Genomic DNA, 19,430 nt, shown 5'->3' on the forward strand with positions numbered 1-19,430 from the left:
CCAGTATCAAGCAAAGAAGCTGGATATTTCAGGTGTCATCTTTGGCCTTATTGGAAAGGAAGGTGCAATTTCTGGTAGACTTCGTGACCATTTGAAAAATAGCCTGAAGACCCCCATGAAGGTGTCCTAAGACCCAGTTGGAATCGCTAGTTTAAACTCATTTTGCTGTTTGAAATTACGGATTGGAATAAAATGTTCTTGGAAGTTTCTTTGAACTTCCAGATTTCTCCAGGGGTCTGTTCTGTCTTCTTCCTGTTGGGCCTTGAGCAGTCATTGTCATTCCACACGTATTTGTTTGGGGTTTACCACGTGCCTGGCCCTTCCCGGTGTAAGGAGGCAGCAGACTCCGCTGCTGCACTGTCACGGGAGTAGCCAAGTGGGGGCAGCTAGGAAGGAAAGAATGTCATTTCTGGTGGTGAACGTGCTGAGAAGGGGGTGCAGCACATTAATGAGCTCATCTCTGGGGTACCAGAACTCCGTAGAGAATCAAGTCACCCTTTCACCCGCCCTGCCACGCCTCTGGCAAGCCCTCTCTTAGATCCTTCAAGATCATCCTACATACTCATTGACAGGGCCCAATTTCTGTTAGTTGCATCCTTGGGGACAAAATCCATTATTGCTTGCAAAAACGTTCTGCAGCAGGCTGTGTGCTGGGTTGAGAGTGCCGTGCTGAGAGCCGGGCAGGTCCTCGGAAGGAGACTTGATATTCTGCTGTAGGATAAATAGTGCTTCCTTTCTCTCTCCCCAGATGTCTTCAGCCAAGGCCTCAGAACACAGAAGGGTCCTGGTAGCCATCCTGCCTTTGTGCTCAGGTCCTGTCTGAGGGATGAGCAGGAGGGTGGGAGGGAGGCGTCAGCCCCTCTTGCCAAGCCATGCTGCTCAGCACGGGACCCCTCCTCGTGGTCACCGGAAGGCTTCCTTCCTCCTGGCCACAATCAAGCAGCGTTTCTTCTTTCTGCCTTTGCTCCTGTAATTCCTCTGACCATTGGTGTGTGAAATTGTGGCTGCTTAGTAGTGGAAATCACAGGTCACAGAGCACCTGCTCAGCTTCTTGCCTCTCTTCCTTTCTCCCTTCCTTCCCCTGCCACCTTTCCTTACCTGGCTGGCCACCTGATTACCTAATTTTTCTCTTTTTAAATATAATTCAAATAGTAGTCCAGACCCGCTGCCTTAGGGAATCTTCCAAAGACACAAATGCCACCCTGTGCCCTCCTCCTCTCCAGTTAATAACTTTCAGTGCCCCTCCCACTCTCGCTGTCCTCAGGTTAATGCCCTGAGGTCTTTATGGTCATACGATCACTGCTCAGTTTATAAGGTCTGTGGCCGGTGCTGCTTCCCTCCCAGCTGGGTGGGCTTTAGGACACGTTCTATCTGGGCACTGGGAGATGGGCAGGCCTCCTCTGGGGTAAAGATGTTCTAGCCATAAAAAGCAAAAAAGACTTGGGGATGACATGGTTCCAAAGGGGTCATGGTAAGGACATTGGCTCTTTTTCTCTGTTGTGGTGGGGCCATTGGACACTTTTAAGCAGATTCTGACTTGCATTTTAACTGGATCTTTTTGGCTGCTTTGTGAAAATGGACCAAAAGTGGCAAAGGTGGGAAAACAGACCAATTAGGAGGACATTTTGGTAATCCAGGGAAGAGACAGCATGTCCTGGCCACGTGGCCTGGCAGAGGAGACTGAGATGTCATCAGATTCTGAATGTATCTTCAAGGTAAGACTTGCTGGTGGATGGGACATGGGTTGCCAGAAAGACAATTCTGATGTTTTTATTTTGCGCAACTAGAGGATACCATTTCATTTATTGATATGGGGGGATCAGTGAGGGGAGGGGGGTATTTGTTTCAGTTTTTTTCAGAAGTGGAATTGTTATGTTTGAGATGTTGGCCAGACACCCAAGAGGAGACACTGAGGAAGCAGCTAGACATGTGAATCTGGAGTGTGAAGGTTAATTTTATGTGCCAGCATGGCTAGGTGATGGTACCCAGACATTTGCTCAAACACCAGTTCAGATGTCACTGTGAAGGCATCTTTTGAATGAGGTTGACATCTAAACCAGGAGACTTTGAGTAAAGCACGCTGCCCTCCGTGCTGTGGTGGCCTCATCCAATCAGTTGAAGGTCTTAAGAGAAAAAGTCTGAGGTCTCCGAAGGAATTGGGAAGTGAGAATTCTGACTCCACACCGCCTTTGGACTAGAGCTGCGGTACCAGTTCTCTCTTCAGTCCAGCTTGTTGGCCTGCCCTGCAGATTTTAGATGTGCCAGTCCCCATAACTGCATGAGCCAATTCCTTAAGGTATCTCTCTCCCTCTGTCTCCCCAATCCCTCCTCTGCTCCCGCACCGGCCCCAGCCAATTGTCCTATTGGTCTGTTTCTCTGGAAAGTCCTGACTAATACGTGAACTATAGGGACAAATTTAGATATCCAAAATTTATACAAAAATGAACATATGTGGATTCATATTGAGAGTCCAGTTATTTTTTTAAGTCTTGAGGTTGGGTGTGATCATCAAGTGGGCAAGTATGGACAGAGAGGAGCAAGTCCACTGAGCTACACCACACAGGTCAAGAGATTTAGAAACCACATGTGTGCATGTGAATGTGCATGCATGCATGCGTGTGTGTGGTATTTACTGAGCACTCACTATGTTCCAGGCAGCCCCCATTACTGAATGCTGCCTCCTCTTAAAATCAGAGCCAAGTATCTCCTTATTTCTTCTGGAAGTTTGGGAAGTGATCCCAGTGGGCCACCGGTTATTTGACACATGCTTAGCAGTTCCTGTGTTGCAGTCCCTGCAGTGATCTAGGCAGGACAATGGCATCCAGCCATTCCTTCTCCTATGTCAGAAATTATTATTCCGGCATCTTCCTTTCAAGCCGTTTTCACTTCCTCTAACCTCCAGCCTCTTGAAGCCATTTAGCATGTGGAGCTTCCTTACTGGCAAGAGTTGGTAAAAATAGTTCCACAGCCCCAAGGGACAGGATCATTTGAACTTAGTGACTTGAAAAATGCTTGGTGTGAATAATGGAAAGTGCAGGACCATGGTGATGAATTTCCCTCACCCTCTTTATTTCTCATTTTTTTTTTTTTTCAAGCAGAATGTTTAACCCATATTTTCCAAGAACTGTGTAGGTGGGTTGCTGGAGACAATTGATTTGTAAAGAAATATTGTTCCTCTGGATGTGGAAATCATGAAGCAAAAAACAACATCAAGCAAGAGTCATCTTGATGACCAGGCCCGGGCTGATTGTGGTGACAGTGTTGCAATGTGTTTGGACCATCTTGTAGTGTAAGAGCATCACTTCTCCCTGACTTGGATGTTGCTCTGGACCCAGGGTAATCCTTGGAACCTTACTTCAGCCGAGCATTAGATGAATCATCAACTTTCTACGGCTGGCAGGTAGAAGGGACACAGGTCTTTGTGTGAGGAATACTGAGTTCTGGTTCTGGTGCTGCCTCTGGCTTGCTGTCTCTGGAGCTCAGAAAACGATAGGCCAAAGTATGACACTTGGGCATGTTGAGTACTTTGATCTAAGGAGATGGGAAGGCCTCAGAAGCAGCCTCAGAAGCAAGTTCTCTCTCTGGCCTTCTGGTCTCCCGTCTCCCACTTCTCCTTCTCTCCCAAACTAGGACATAGAACCTAGAGATATTACTGTGACCCCCCCCCAGCCTTTCTGTGCAGGAGCTGGTCATAAAGAATTTTACTGACCTACCTTGTGTGGTAGTACGTCACAAGACCTGTGTTCTAGAGGGATCCTGCCTGAAACCCAGGAGGAAGGAATGCTGCACAGAGAGGCCGAGAGGGCGCTGAACAGACAGGCCTTGCTGGACTTCCCCCCTGAGTCTATTACCGTTAGATCATGCCCTTTTGTCCAATCACATTTCTATATGGCTGTCCATTCTTCATCAAATCTAAGCATAAAGAAAGAGAGACAGTTTTCCCTGATCTTCGAGTCTTCATTTCTGAAGCCTCCTGGGTCACACAGAACATTGACTAAATAAGTGTGTCATGTGTTCTCTTGTTAACTTGTCTTTTGTCACAGGAGTGTCAGCCGTGACCCTTATGATGGGTGAGAAGAGGGATCGCACCTTTTCCGCACCTACTCTGTGTGACCTTAGGCGAGTGTTCTCACCTCTCTGAGCAGCTGTGTGTCTTCATCTGTGATCAGTTTGGGCTGGGTGGTGTCTGGGCACTGGGACTTTTGTCAGGGGTGGGAGGGAATGCATGTCCTAAATAAACGGGTCAGACTGCCACCGCTCCAGCATCCAACCAACTGTCGTATTATGGGAATCTGTGTCCAGTACACTCAGATTAATTTTTGAATTTTACAATGGAATTAAAGTTCCTGAACTTTAGTTGTGGGCAACTAATTCAAAAATATTTGAAACACCCTGCGGGTGAAACCTGTAGCCAGATAAATCCCCTAGTTTCTCATGTGCAGCTTGGTGTTGATGCACTATTTTTCATGGTTATTGCAGGCTGGGGGCCAGGCAAGGAGGGGGTCTCTTTTAACTTATTTTGTTCAGAAATCAGTACAAGTATTTTGGAGAAGCAGAGGGAGCAAAACCAGGAGTCTGGATGCCAGGTCACAAGATGCTGTTGCCTAGAGACAGAGAGCGACACGGGCTTCCTTTCCTTGTAGATGGAAGTGTCCACCTGAGGCCAGGGACTTGCAGCTGATCTCCCTCCAGGTTTATCCCCAGGTCCAGCCGCAAGCTCTGTCTCTGACTCCGTGGGCTCCATGGCATTCAGAACTAGAGGGAATTAAGTATTTCAGCATCTTCATTTTTCACTCAATAGTATCCGGGGTTATCTGTGCGTGTCTACGTGTGGCTATGTATACACACCTCATTCTTTTTTAACTGCTGCATAATATTTCATAGTTCCCCCTCCCCCCCCCAACTATTTCCAATTAGTAAACATTTGCTTTAATCCATTTCTCCTCTTTATTTCTACTTTTGAGGTCATGTCACAGGGTCACAGAATTTTTTTTACTCACCCTTCACTCCACATCTCCCTGTTCCTTCCCTCCTTCACTTTGTATCCGTCCATCCAGCCAGCCATCCATCCATTCATCAAGCACACTCTGCTTACCAATGCTGGTGACTGAGCTGAAATCCTGAGGCCTTGCTTCCAGGAGCTCCAGACCAGTGGGTGCCCAAGGAAAAAGAAAGATGGTGATTTCCTGGAAGCAGGTTCCTGGGCAGTCTCTTTTAAGGAGTTTTCTGGCTTTGTAGAGTGTGAGAAAACCTCCAGGGCAGGTGCTTTTCTTCCAAAGGAGCAGTCAGACCTTGGACCAGTATTACCTTGTCTGCCTTCCCAGGACCTCTAGGGCATTCATCGGCTCTCCCATTCCCATTTGCTAGAGTCTGTGGCTAGAGCAGAAAAATACCAAAGTGTGCTCTGGAATGAAGGCCATGAGCAGGGGCGAGGGGACCATCACGGGCCTGGGTGGCACAGCTTTTTCTTTGGGGTGGGAGAGTGCAGAACCCTAACAAATTCACAAATCAGAAGCCAGCTTTAAAATGGACACAGAGCCTCAGGCCTTTTCCCTTTGAGAAAATTGAGTCAAAACAAATAAAAGGGAGTGAAGGTGGTCTCTTCGTCAGAGACAGATACAGAGGGAGGGAGGTCAACAGCTAGTGTTCCTTTATTTTCCAGATGGGTTGAAAACACACTTTTGTGCCTATGCTTGCCTGTCTGTGCTCTGCACTTTCTGCTTCTTTTCCTGTGGGAGTTTTTACAACAATCACAGCGACAATCTACAGAGCATCCGCACTAGGAATGGAAGCCTTTGCCGCAGCAGTTTGCAGTTGGAGCTGCAGAGTCAACAACTTGCTCAACTCTGAGCCACTTCTGTCACTGGAGCAAGTCATTTAAACTCTGCGTGCCTCTGTTTTGTCCTGTGTAAAATGGGAATGTATCAGCAGTATCACTGTCTTTCTTCTAGGGATGTCAGGAAGAGTAAGATGAGTTATTCCATGTGAAACACCTAACCTAACCTTAGAATGGTTCCTAGCACATAGGAAGCTCAGCAAATAACACACACACACACACACGTGGAGCTCAAATGTCTCCTGAGCAGAGAGACCTGTCTTGGTCACTATATAGACAGTACCCTCCTCACACCCATACCTTTCTTTTCCTTTCTGTCTTTCTTGATCTCCATGGCACCTGCCATCATCTGACGCACTGTTTATTTACTTGTTTGTTTGTTGACTGTCACTCATCCCCCTCCCCGCCACCATGAGCCCCATGAATGCAGAGATTTTTGTTAGTTTTGTTTAATGCGTTATTTCTTGGAACATAGTAGGTGGTTAGTAAATGCTTGTCGAGTGGATGGGTCTCTATTTTAGAGATGACCTCTAGGCCCAGACTTAGGGACAGAGAGATAAAGTAACTTGCTCAAGGTACCCCAGCTACTGGCAGGAAAATTCCGAGCCCAGAGCCTAAATTGTTCTAATTTACATCCTTACTGCTTCTCTGGAGATAACAAACAAAAGCTTAGTACAGTGCCTGCAGCACAATCAGGACCCGTAAATGTTTAATAAAAGTAATAATGATAATAATGCTTACAACAGCTGTTCCCTGCCCCAGAAACCTCCATTGGTTAATCAGCCTCTCTGAGCCTCAGTTTCCATACATCTAAAATGGAGTGAATACCCTTACCATAAAGGGTGTTCAATATAAAACACCAACATGGTGCCTGGTGCATAGTCAGCCTTCAACGAATGGAGGCTATTTACTACTTACTTGTTATTTTTATTGTATTTTAGCACATTGTGTGCAGGTTGAGCCTTAGTCATCTCGGCAGCTTACCCGATTTTCAGTACATGATTGGTGTGCTCTTATTGAATGAATGAATGAACATACATATGGGCCAGTGCTTTGCTGGGACCATTCTGGACAGTTGTTTTGGGGACGTATTTTGTAGAGTCTTATGCCCTCTTGTCAGATTCAGGTCTAGGACAATGGTCCGGTTGTTCCCTTGTTCCAAGATAACATATCCTATCTTAACATCTCCACAGGGCCTCCCTTGGACACACCCCATGCCCCTGCCCTATCGCTGGCCACACTTAGCACCCTTGTGGGCGCTGTCACAGCCCATCCTGAAGAACTCTTTCATGTGGCCAGCACTCCCCTTGCCTCCTCCCTTCCCCTAGTGAAGCACAGTGTGTAGGGGACATTTCTCTCTCCTGAACTTTTCATGCCCTAGTGAAGCCCTAGAAAACGTTAAATGAAAATGCTTTCCATTTGCCTGAGTCCTCATAGTGTGACCTGCGTCTTCCAGCTTGCACCTGTAAACACCTTGTCTGATGGGTCAGTGGTTCTTATCCCTATTTCACCACTGAAGAAACTGAGGCTCCAAAATGATATGATGTCCAGGAACGTTGCATCAGTGAGAGAGCCTAGGTCCAGAACTAGCTGTCTGCATCCACCCCATGCTTTTTCCACAAGAGTTACCCAGATGTCTGTATCTGTTGGTATTCTGTACGCTTACCTGCTTCCCAAAGAGACTTGAGGGGCTTGTTATAATTTTAATGATCCAAGGCACTTTCAAGTGTGTTATCTCCCTGTGACATCCAAGCTGTCTTGTAAGATATAATGAGTACGGGTATCATAATGAGCCGACGTGGCTTCTGGAGCTCAGTGGTGGCAGTACTTGCCCCTTTGCCATGTTTTCCTTTCATGTTGGATTAGACTCTTAGATCAAACTGGATTGAATATTGGAATCACCTGGGAAATTAAAAAATCCTGCTGCTGGTATTCTGCCCCCAAAGATTCTGATTTTGCCTGGACATTGGGATTTGTAGTATGTTCAGGTGATTCTACTGAGTAGCAAAGTTTGAGAACCACTGTCTCAGCACATTCTTGTTACGGGGATGTTGGGAAGCTAACAAGAAACCGGCAATCTCAAAACTCTATTTCAGACAGTAGTTCCAGCCTTTCTAAAGCAAGCCTGACTCCAACCTGCTCACCTTTGCTGAGATCCGTGGCAGCTCATGTTTCAGAAGATATGACAATGCTGCGAGAAGAAGGAAGCCAAGGGGCCAAGAGAGATGGGAGCAATCCCAATAGCAATAGCTATGCCCTGCTATGTGCCAGGCACTGTTGTAGGCACTTTACATGAACAATTTAGTTCACTGTCTGCACAATAGCCTGGATAAGCCTCTGCTGGTGTTGTTCTCATTTCACAGATGAGAAAATTGTACTTGAAATTGATAAGTAACTTGCTTGCGATGGTGGTGGCAAAGCTGGGATCTGAACACAGGGAGCTTGGCTCTGGAGGCCACTGCTTTAACCACTATGTCTGTTGCTTTGCAGGATGATCTTGGAACCATACTATACTGGTTTCCACATGGCTGAGAATTTTCTCTCACCACTTTATCCTCCATGGTGATGCTGAAGCATAGTTCTGAGCTGTCTCTCTGCTGCTCAGGAGACTGCATGGCCACTCAAAGCACCAGGAAGGGGAAAACCAAACTTCTTAGCACAGCAGTGAGGGACACACTTCATAGCCTGACCACTGGTTGGACATTCTTCTCACACTGCATGTTACACATGTTGTTAATATTGTATGAACATCCCCTCCCTTTTCTTTGCTTGTTGAACTATTCTTCAATACCTAGCTCAAATATCCTCTTCACTAACCTACCCAGGAAGAGTAAGTGATACCTTCCTCTTGGTTCCTCCATCTGTGATCACATAGATTGCAATCTTTTTCTCAGTCCCCTTCAGGGGACCATGAGTTTTGTGAGGAGTGGGGCTCTGTCTTACTCATGTTTGTTCTCTGCTAGTGTCTACTGCAAAGCCTTCAGTGGGTGACTGATCTCTCACATGTAGCATGACCTCCTTGACCTTAGGTTCTACTTTGTCTCTGCCATGGAGACACACTCTCTTTATCTTTTGACTATCTGAAGATTTTCTGGTTGTGACCAATGCTTTTCTACAAGGTACTTTAGGTTCCAAATTGCACAATTGACATTTGCTGTGCTTTTCTAGGCCAGGCTGCGATTTTAGATGAATCCTAGACTCCAGTGGAGATTTGCCTCTCTCCGGCCTTGCACTCTCTGTATTCTTGAATAGCTCAAGGCCAGAAGAAAAAGAGGAATAAAACCAACTAGCTCTGGGAATGGCCTGTGTGAAGAGAGGCTGGTGTCTTGCTTAGTGTTTGTTTTGGTTCTGGACAAAACCACCATGGGCCAGAGGAGGCAAGGGCAGAAGGAATGGTTTCTTGGCCACCAGAGATTAAATTTTTTTTCATGTGCTTTTATGGAAATGGCAATGATTGTGCACCTTTGAGGAGAGCCCCACCAGGGTCTGAAGAGAGTGGGCACATGGGGAACCATTAGCTTTTAAAGGGGCAGTATGGAGACTTTGCCACAGCTACAGTGAAGAAGACAGGAAACATTAAGTTTAGAAGATGCTGGGTGAATCCTAGAAATGTATCCCACAGAAACATAGGCACAGGGACAGAATAGTGTGAGTATGATTGTCATCTCAGTATTGTTTGAAATAGAAAAAATGAGACTCAATTTAAATGTTTCTTAGTTGGGGATTAGTTGATTAAGTCATGATACTTCCATGAGATGGAATACTATATAACTGTTAAAAAAAGATGAAGTAAAAAAAAAGGTAACTATGTGAAGTATGTAACTATGCATATGTTAATGTCGTACAACATAAAATATACAATTTATGTCAATTTTTAAAAGTAAATAAAAAATAATTAGTGGCTTTATAAACTGATAGGGAGCAATCTTGAAGCTCTATTAACTATCAAAGAGCAACGTCAACCTTAACAATGTTGATAAGAAAGAACTAGCAGGGCATAGGGCAGTGTGTGGAGTGTGCTTAAGAGCTACACACTAATGCACAGCCGCTGACCCCAGATCGGCTACCTGAATGTCTGCATCCGCAAGTGCACTTAACACACTCTATTGTTACTGCCTCCTTGCTGACCTGTCAGTAAGTCCAGGAGACAGACCCTCCATGAAGGCAGGACCTGCACAGCCTGTTTGTAGTGGTGTCACCAGGGTCAAACTCAGAGCAGTCATGTCATAGGCATCTCATCAATATTTGTGAATGAATAAATGAACAAACAGAGGGGGGAGTTTTCTTTCCACAGTTTTCTTCTACCTGCTACTCCTCAAACACGTGAGGTTAGAGTCTAAGCCCTGAGGCTTCTTCTCCCACTCCTGGGTACTGTCCCTGGTCTTCCCTCCTCTTCCTTGTGTTCTGTGCTCTGCAAGGCTTCCTCATTCTCCCCCAGGTTACAGAGAAGCAACAAGAGGCGGGGGGGGGGGGGGGGAGAGGCTTGAAATGGACCTCCCGGATTATAACGTGTAGCTGACATTGTCAGTTAGCTTGGGCAGATCTGACTTAATGATTAATTTGGTTGTACTAGCCGAGCCGCCCCTTGGCTGGATCAGCCTCCCCACCTGATAGTGTGCTGGTGAGTCAGACCTGGTGAGGTTTGAGTCCAGGCTCCTGCATAGCTGCCTGGGTGACCTTGGCCATGTTACTTAATCTTGCTGAATATCTATTTCCTTATCTGTGAAAGAGGCTGAAAATGCTTCTGGAGGTTGTAGTGAGGATTGAACGTGATAACATAAGTGCAGATGCCCTTTGAAGAAAGAGGAAGGCGAAAGGGCTTATTGTGTGGGGAGAAAAGTAGGAGGCCCCTGTTGTTCTCAGGTGCCTCTTCCTTCCCAGGAGAAATCCCAACGCTAAGTCACCAGAGGTTATAATTTGGCGCTGGCTCTTTTATTCAGTGCACTTCTCTCAGCCGCCTGGGGTTTTCAGCTAAACAAATAAATTATCCTGCTCCACCGGGCTCTGTGTTCTGTAGCCAGCCATATGTTTGAGCTTGATAGAGATTCTTATCGGGCTGGGTAATATTACCCAGCAAGGGATGCCATTTCTTATCAGAGGCCCTGCGGTATCAGAGATAGAAGCTCTTTCTTTTTACTGGCTGCCAGTTCTCCCTGTGCAGGGCTGGCAGGGAGGGCGGGAGGGGCTGGCCAGAGCCCCACGTGGGCAGCTTGGGCTGTCGTGGGCATCAGCTGGCCCTCATCTCTGAAGACAGCCACTCCAGATAGCCTGCCTCATCAGAAGTGGGCACTTTTGAGATTGTGGCCTTTTGGGATGGCTGAGAGAGGGCGGGGCAGGATAGTGTGAAGGAGGAAGGAAGCAGGGAGTGGGGAGATGCTGGCCCAGCTTCGGGTGCAGGCAGCACGCTGGCCTGTGTGGGCCTGCCCCTCCACCCGAGGCAGGCGGCCCCTGCCGCAGAGTCCAGGGCTGCCGATTCCATGCTGTGGCTCTGTAGGGCGGAGGCAGCCGAGGCCCTGCTGCCCGCCAAGGGCTGGCCTGCTGGAGTGATGGCGTGCTGGGGAACTTCCATGTACCCCCAGCTCCATCCCCCGTTCTTCTCTGCCTTACTCTGTGCCCAAAAGGCCCATCTGTGTGGATGCGTCCACAGGATGGGTGCGCTCAGGGCTCCCGGGCCGCTGGCTTCTGTTTGGGAGGCCCTGGCAGGATGGGTGGGTAGGAAGAAGGTAAAGTCAGGGTTTATTCTTCCACTGCCTTCCTGCTGGGTCTTTGGCTGATCCAGGTAAGATCTACATAGAAGGCCCTGGGTTTGAATCCTGATTCTGGCACACACTTGCTGTGTGGTGTTAGGCAAACCGAAACTCTGCCCCTTAGTTTCACTTTCTGTAGTGTATGGTGACACCACTTTTCCCGATCTTCTCATCACTGACTTGTGTCTCATTTGCCTGAGACACTGGAGGAAGGGGCACCGCTGGGCCCCCGAGGGCCTGTCTGAGGCCAAAGCTCACTGCAGATGAGCTCCAGGGTGGGCAGGAGACATCAGAGTTGATTACATTACCTCTGTTGGGGACATGCTTGGGGCTTTTTCTGTAATGATTTTTGGGAAGTCCTGCCCTGTCCAGCCCTGCTGTCAAGTAATAATCTTGCTACCATCAGAAAGGGAAGGGGAAGTTGTTTTCCTCTTCCTGGACCCATTCTAGCCAGCAGTTCCTGCCTCTGCTTCCTTCCTGTTGGCACCCATATCCCCATTTCCTCCCCTCCTGTCCCAGGCCTCATGTTGGTCTCATTGAGTTTTCTTGTCTTACTGAGTTTTCCTCTCTCTCCCCTCTCCCCGCAATGGCCAAATCCAATTCTGAAACCACAGTTCTCCCCAAGAAAGAGCTAAAAAATAATAGCTCCCTGTCACCAATAGGCTGGAAGCCAGACCTCTTCGTGTGGCACGGAAGGCCCACCTCCACATTGCCCCTTCCTGTAAATCCAGCCTGATCACCTTTGAACCTCTAGAGTGAGGATCTGGTCTTGGTAAGCAGGTCTTGCCTCTTGTCTTGGAAGCCCACCAAACTTACTTTCTTTAACTTTTATGCTTTGATCTGACTGTTTCTTTTTCCTTGGATTCCTGAGAGGTGCATGGGCTCCGGCTCAGAGAGGGCTGAGTTCAGCCCCCAGCTCTACGATTGCTGGCTCTGTGACCCTGGGCACACCACAGCACCATTCTCAGCTTCAGTACCCTTGACAGTGACATGGGAGCTGTGCCATTCACATGGGTTCTTGTGAGAAGAACTTGTTTACAGGCTCTTACTGGGGCTTGATTCATGGCAGGGACTCCATGAGTGGGGGTTTTCCTGTCCCTCTAAGTGGCTGCCCCTCTGATTAGCCAAATCCCATCTGTCCTCGTGTCCCATTCCGCCTTTTACTTCCCCTCTGGGTTCTTCTGCCCACACCCATCTTCCTCTGTTTGAAAGACTCCTAGTTCCTCATATGTGGACAGCAGGAATGGGCCTCAACGTTTTCTGCCAATGTCTGACTTCCCAGCATGGTCTGAATTCCATCAGGGCATCTCCTGTGGCCTGTGGTTCTCAAGTTGGCCATGGGAACCAGTGATTGGTGATTGCAGTTAACTCCTAAGGGAATGGAAGAGAGGCATTTGTTCTTTCAAGGAACAAAATCTGAGTGCACATTAGGTCTGTGCTGGGCACTGAAGTCACTAGGAGGCGTAGTTGGAGACTCTGTCCCCACAGAACCCATCCTCTAGTGAGGAGGTCATCCTACTGAGAACCTGTGCTTGGCCTGGACTGCAGATGTGGAGATGGCAGGGGGAGTTTTGTGCCCAATGAAAGGATGATCCCTTCATATGGACACCCCACCCCTTCAGATTGAAGAGGATACGGTGCCCTCTTAGGAAACCATCAGTGGCCTTGTGGGGTTGTGGAATGTGTAATGCATAAATGTCTCCCATTGCCCCCGCTCTGGCTTCCCTTCAGCAAAAGTCCTTGTTAGGTAAAAATCTTCAAGATATTATTTCTAGAACATTCCAAGTGGGCTGATCATGATGGTGCCTTGACTGCTCTTGGTGGCTTTTTCATACCCAGGACAGTGGGTGAGAGCAGGCCTGCTAACCATCCTGTTCTCCTTGCGGATTCTCTCCTTGTGGACCTCAGGGATCTGGGGCTTCAGCTGAGTTTATTTTTCCTTCATCACCAACACTTTTATCAAAGTCACCTTTGTATCTCACCTAGACCACAAGCAACAGCCTCCAGATTCAACTCTGGATCCAGTCTTTTCGCTGTGCAGTCCTTTCTTCACTCAGTAGCCAGCATGATCTTTCTGAAATATGAATCAAATTATGTCTTCTTCACCAAACACACCCAGGCCTTTGCATTTCTGCTCTTGGGAAAAAGACCAAAATCCCTATGGGGCTCTGCATAAGTTGGCCCCACTGGTTCTTCTCATTTACAGTTCTTCAGCCCACCAACCTCGGCCGAGTGACACAAAGTTGCCCTATTCCCTTCCACCGCAGGGCATTTGCATGTGCTCTTTCTCTGCTTAGAGTGCTTGTTCCCTCCATTTTTTCTGGTGATTGTTTCAGTGCCTTCCTACCCTTTAGCTTTCCTGTTGTTTCCTCCTATTGCATTCTGTTTTTCCATCATAGCATGATTGAATGATTAATTGATTGATTTTCCAGCTTTATTGAGGTATAATTGACAAATAAAAATTGTATATATTTGAGTGTGCAATGTGATCTTTTGATATATGTATAGATTGTGAAGTGATTGCCAAAATCAAGGTAATTAACTTATCAGTCATCTCACATAGTTCTAGTTTCTTGAGGTGTAAAGTTAGGTGGTTTGTTTGTGATCTTTCTCCTCAATCAGTGTTTATCACTAAAAACTTCTCTTTCAGAGCAGCTTTAACTGCATCCCATAATTTTTGGTATGGTGTGTTTCTATTTTAATTTGGCTTAGGATACTTTTTTATTTCCCTTTTGATTTCTTCTTTGTTCAAGAGCATGTTATTTTTCACATATTTGTAAGCTTTTCAGTTTTCTTCCTGTTACTGATTTCGTTTCATACCGTTGTAGTCAGAGAAGATACTTGTTATGATTTCAGTCTTCTTAATTTTGTTAAGACTTGTTTTATAACCTAACATGTGATCCATTCTAGAGAATGTTCTGTGTGCATTTGAGAAAAATGTGTATTCTGATGCTATTGGGTGGAATGTTTTGTATATGTCTGTTAGGTCCATTTAAGCAATAATATTGTTCAATTCTGCTTTTTCCTAATAGATTTTCTGTCTGGATGATCTATCCATTTTTGAAAGTGGGGTATGACATCCCCTACTATTATTGTACTGATATCTATTTCTCCCTTCTATTATTATTTGCTTTATATATTTTGGTGCTCCATTGTTGGGTGCATATATATATATATATATTATTTTACATATATATCACCTTGATGAATTGACCTCTCTATCATTGTGTAATAATCTTTATTGTCCCTTGTGACAGTTTTTTACTTAAAGTCTATTTTATCTGAAATAAGTATTACCGCCCTGCTCTGTTTTGGTTACTGTTTCCATGGAATATCTTTTACAGTCCCTTCAGTTTCAGCCTATGTGTGTCCTTAAAGCTAAAGTGAGTCTCTTGTTGGCTACATATATTTGGATCTTGTTTTTTTTATCCATTTAACCACTCTGTGGCTGAGCTTCTTTGAGACAATTATTTTGAATTCTTTGTAAGGCAATTTGTAGATCTCCATTTCTTTAGGACTGGTTACTGGTGCTTATTTTACTCTTTTAGTGGGGTCGTGTTTCCATGTCTATTCATGATCATGTGGTCTTGAGTTGGTATCTGTACATTTGAAGACGTAGGCACCTTTTACACTTTTTACAGACTGGCTTTGGCAGAGGAAGCCATTCACCAGTCAGCCCATTTATGGATTTTGGATAGGCTGCCTGGTGGGGTCTGTAGGTGGGTACTTCTGGAGTCCTTGACAGGCTGGCCTGCTGCCTGGGTCAGAAGGCAGGTGGTGCCATTCTCCTTGGGTCTGCAGAGGCCAGCCAGCCACTGGGGGCCACTGAGATGGGCTTATTGACTGTGCACATGATGCAGGCCTGGAGCCTGGGTTTGTGGGGTCAGCCTGGTGCCAGGGTTCACTGGGGCTGGCCTGGTGCTGGTATCTACAGCAAAGCTGGGTGCTCTCTCCACTCTGCTCTCTCCACATGGCATCGTACTGGGTTGGGGGAGGGTTGACATGGGTTATGTAAAACTGTCCTACTTACCCTCTTCAACGTGTCTTATTTCTGTGCTCCACCCTGATGCTATAATCTCTCCCCAGCATTCCTTAGCTCTTGTGAAGGTATTTTTACACTTGGACGGTTGTTTAAATGGATGCTTCTATGAGTGGACAAGCACTGGAAACTCGTATTCCACCTTCTTCCTGACATCACTCCTCCTTGCATAGCATGACTGATAATGATACATTTATTTGTGTTTGTGTCACATTGGTCTTCCTTCACTAAATTTGAACCTGTAAGGGCAAGCACCAAGTCAATTTTGTCTACCACAGTTATACAATAAAAACAAATGGTGTTATTGACTGACTGTGCTAGGCACTATTCTAAGCTCTTTGTTTTTACCACATCATGTGTAGTGGATTGAATTATGACCCCCCCAAAACTCCCTGATGCTTGAATTGTGTTCCCAAGTTTTATGTATTAGAAACTTAGCCCCCACTGTGACTGTTAAGAGGGTGGGAAATCCTATTGTGGTAATTGAAAGGTGAAGCCTTAAAGAGGTGATTGGATTGTAGGACCCTGCTGTAGTGAATGGATTAAAAATGGTGGTCAGGGGCATGGTTCTGAGGGCTGTAAAAGAAGAGGAGAGTCTGTCTTTCTCTCTCTCTGCTCTCTCTGTTTCCACCATCTTACAATGTGAGACCCCTGGGTCACCGTCGCCACCACCAGATGGACTTTGGACTTCCCACAGAAACTGTAAGCAATAAATTTCATTTTCTTTACTAATTACCCAGTTCCGAGTATTTTGTTATGAACAATGGAAATGGACTAATATGTCATGTCATTCTCATAAGACCCTATTGATGTGCATATACTGTTATTGCTTTCATTTTACTGATGAAGAAACTGAGGCACAGAGAGGTTATGAAATGTGGTCCAGCTCTCTCACCTAGATGGTAGGTGAGAAAACCAGGATTCAAAATCTCATAGTGGCTCCAGGGTCTGTGCTCTTAACCACTCTGCCAGGCACTTTGGGTGCTTCCTTCTGGTGACCACCCCAGAGGTGGTGCTCAGCACGTGAATGGTGCCTCAATCACAGGGCCACTGTTCCATCTCTCAGGGAAGTTCTTCCTGAAATTAATCCACTGAGGACAGAGTTGGCAGTGTGGTAAAGAGGAATGAGGGACGTGGATTTAGGAATCCAGTTGCCCTGTATTGAAATCTGGACTCACCTATTCACTAACTGAGTGATCATGAGCAAACAATTTAACTTCATTGAGCTTTGGTTTTCTTAGGTCAGAATGAGAGCAATACTACTTATTATGCATTAATAGCAAGGGAAAATCTGTGAGGAGAGTGGATAGGTTATGGTGTGACCTCAGAAAGTTTCATCAACCCTCTTGAAGGGGTTCTCATTTTTAGGTTAGATTATATCTCAACCCTTTTCAGGTGAAAGTAGCTGGAAGGAGGGAGTGTCCAGGAGGGAATGGCTTTGGCTTGGGTTGACAGGGAGAAGGGACAGGGCTCAGTTGCTGTAGGACATGGGGGAGGTAGACCCACCTTTACTGCTAGTTTTAGCATGTCGTGATCTTAAGTTGAGGTTCCCACTGACTTACATTGTAGGGCCAAGTGTGTAGGGCTTTTGGTGATGCCCTATTCTTGCCGTAGGATTGAAGAGCCCCCAGTTACTTTTTGGCTCTGCAAGCTTCCTGAGTCTCCACATTTTGGCATCTTTCTCATGACGAAGTGGTACTGCCTCTTGCCCCTGGCCTTCCTGCCCTGAGACCTTCCTATGGAGGGCCCAGACAGGCCCAAAATTGTTATTTTGGCTTTCTGACCCTTTCCAGGAAGTCCCCGCTGGATGCCCTGGTATAAAATGCCTGTAATATTAGTTCCGAGTGTTCCATCACTCTAATTCCCCCTCCTTCCCGCAGCCTCTCTCCAGTGCTCAGGAGTAATCCTGCCGTCCTCCCTGCTTTCTTTTCTTCCATGTTATGTGCATAGTGTTTTTTTTTTTTTTTCCTGGACTTTTCGTCACCACTTTCCTTTATTCTGGCCTCCAGATAATCAGCCTCCGGTTCTCAAAGGAACAGAAGTGCTGGCTTCTTGTGCACTGGCCTGCCCTAGCAGCAGATCCAGCCCCCGAAGACAGGGGGAGAAGGACATTTGGCCTTGCGACAGCCGTGGATGTCTGACTCATCCTGGATGCTTGACTTGCCATACACATCATCCCTGGAAAGCCACAGAGTCTTCTTGGCCCCAGGCCTGGACTGGAGAATGGGGCCTCACTGATGAGAGGAACAGCTCAGCTTGGCTGTGTTTTCCGTAGGTGACCTTCCCTATTCCAGTGTCTTTCTCATACTTTTGAGAATCACTGCAGCCCTTAAGTGCTGCCCCCTCTTTGCCCAGAGACAGTGGGGTTTAGAGTCACGGAGACTTAGTTCCGCCAATGAGGAGGTGTAAAGTCCTTGACCATCCTTCTGAAGTCAGACTGTTTGGCTTCTGATCCTGGCTGCCTTATTTACCAGCAGTTGTCTTAATGACTGTCTTGGTTTCCTCATCTGTAAAATGAGACTATGGAAGATTGAATTACTGGTTCCAGTTCTTTACTCCTCCACAATAAAATTGTACATTCTTACCTTCACCATGGCCTCAAGGTGGGTGGAATGCACTTTTTCAGCCCTGACTTTGGTCTTGCCCATGTTACTTGCTTTGGTCCATGGGATGCTGTTAGCAACATAACCAAAGTGGAGGATTAAATGCGTGGGCTTGCTTTCCTGCATACCTTTCATTGGGACAACATGCCTTTGGGAGCCTGTGATCTACAAAACATAAGAGACATAAAGCAGATTCAGAATTAACACCTAATATGGAGCCAAATGCAAACAAACCCTGATTATATCAGCCAACCCCTAGCTGACTGGCAGATATGATACTGAGCAGTAAATGCTTACTATTGTATGCCGTGGAGTTTGGAGATGTGGTGCTATACAGTGTTTTGTGGCCATAAGGTGGACTAAGATACCACCTCAAGATTATCATAAGAACTGAATTGGTTCATGTATTAGTTTTCTCTTGCTACTGTAATAAATTACCACAAACTCGATGGCTTAAAAGAACACAAATTTATTATCTTTCAATTCACTGGACTAGAATCATGGAACACAGGACTGTGTTCCTTTCTGGAGGCTCTAGGGGAGAATTTGTTTCCTCGACTTTTCCACTTTCTAGAGATGTCCCACATTCCTTGGCTCATGGTCCCCATCCTCCATCTTCATAGCTAGTGGAATAACTTCTGTCCGTGTCCTTCTTCCATAGTGGTGTCAGCTCCAACTGAGTCTTCTGTCTCCCTCTTTCATTTTTAAGAGCCCTTCTGACTACATGGGATTCATAGAATAATCTCCCTACGTTAAGGTTAGCAAATGAGCAACTTTACTTCTGTCTACAACTTTAATTCTTTGCCATGTAGCCTCACGTATTTACTGGCTCCAGGGATTAGGGCATGGACATCTCTGGGAGGCCATCGTTCTGCCTGCCACAGCCCATGTCAGGCATTTAGAACAGGGCCTGACATACGCTAAATACTATATGCCTGTTGGTTATCATCAGCCTTAACTTTTTCACCAGTGAGATGAGAATGACATGTAGTCCAGCCTGATGTCCACACGGGCTCCTCAGAAGGGCTTTGTTTTACTGGAGGTTGCCCCCAGGAGACAAGTTCCATCCTCTGCCTCTAGATGTACTGGAGGCAGTGGGTTAATGAGACAGGAAGGGATGATGTCAGTTTCCTGGCTGGCTTTGGAGCAGACCCGAGGTTCTTTAGGATGATGATAATGCTCCTGATTCATTATCATAGTGAGTC

General features: G+C 46.3%; 1 long non-coding RNA gene across 6 annotated transcripts in view; it reads left to right on the forward strand.

Moving 5' to 3' along the window:
* Window positions 1–19,430, forward strand: part of LOC134363934 (uncharacterized) — a 244,855-nt gene that overhangs the window by 200,773 nt on the left and 24,652 nt on the right. The window contains exon 8 of one of the 6 annotated variants that reach the window (XR_010021785.1): window positions 17,632–18,665. The exons of the other annotated variants lie outside the window; for them this stretch is intronic. This is a non-coding gene — a long non-coding RNA (uncharacterized LOC134363934). Of the gene's footprint in view, window positions 1–17,631; window positions 18,666–19,430 lie in introns of those variants that run through there. 6 annotated transcript variants of the gene reach the window in all.

The sequence above is a fragment of the Cynocephalus volans genome, chromosome 15, assembly GCF_027409185.1.
Source record: "Cynocephalus volans isolate mCynVol1 chromosome 15, mCynVol1.pri, whole genome shotgun sequence".
Lineage (NCBI taxonomy): Eukaryota > Metazoa > Chordata > Mammalia > Dermoptera > Cynocephalidae > Cynocephalus > Cynocephalus volans.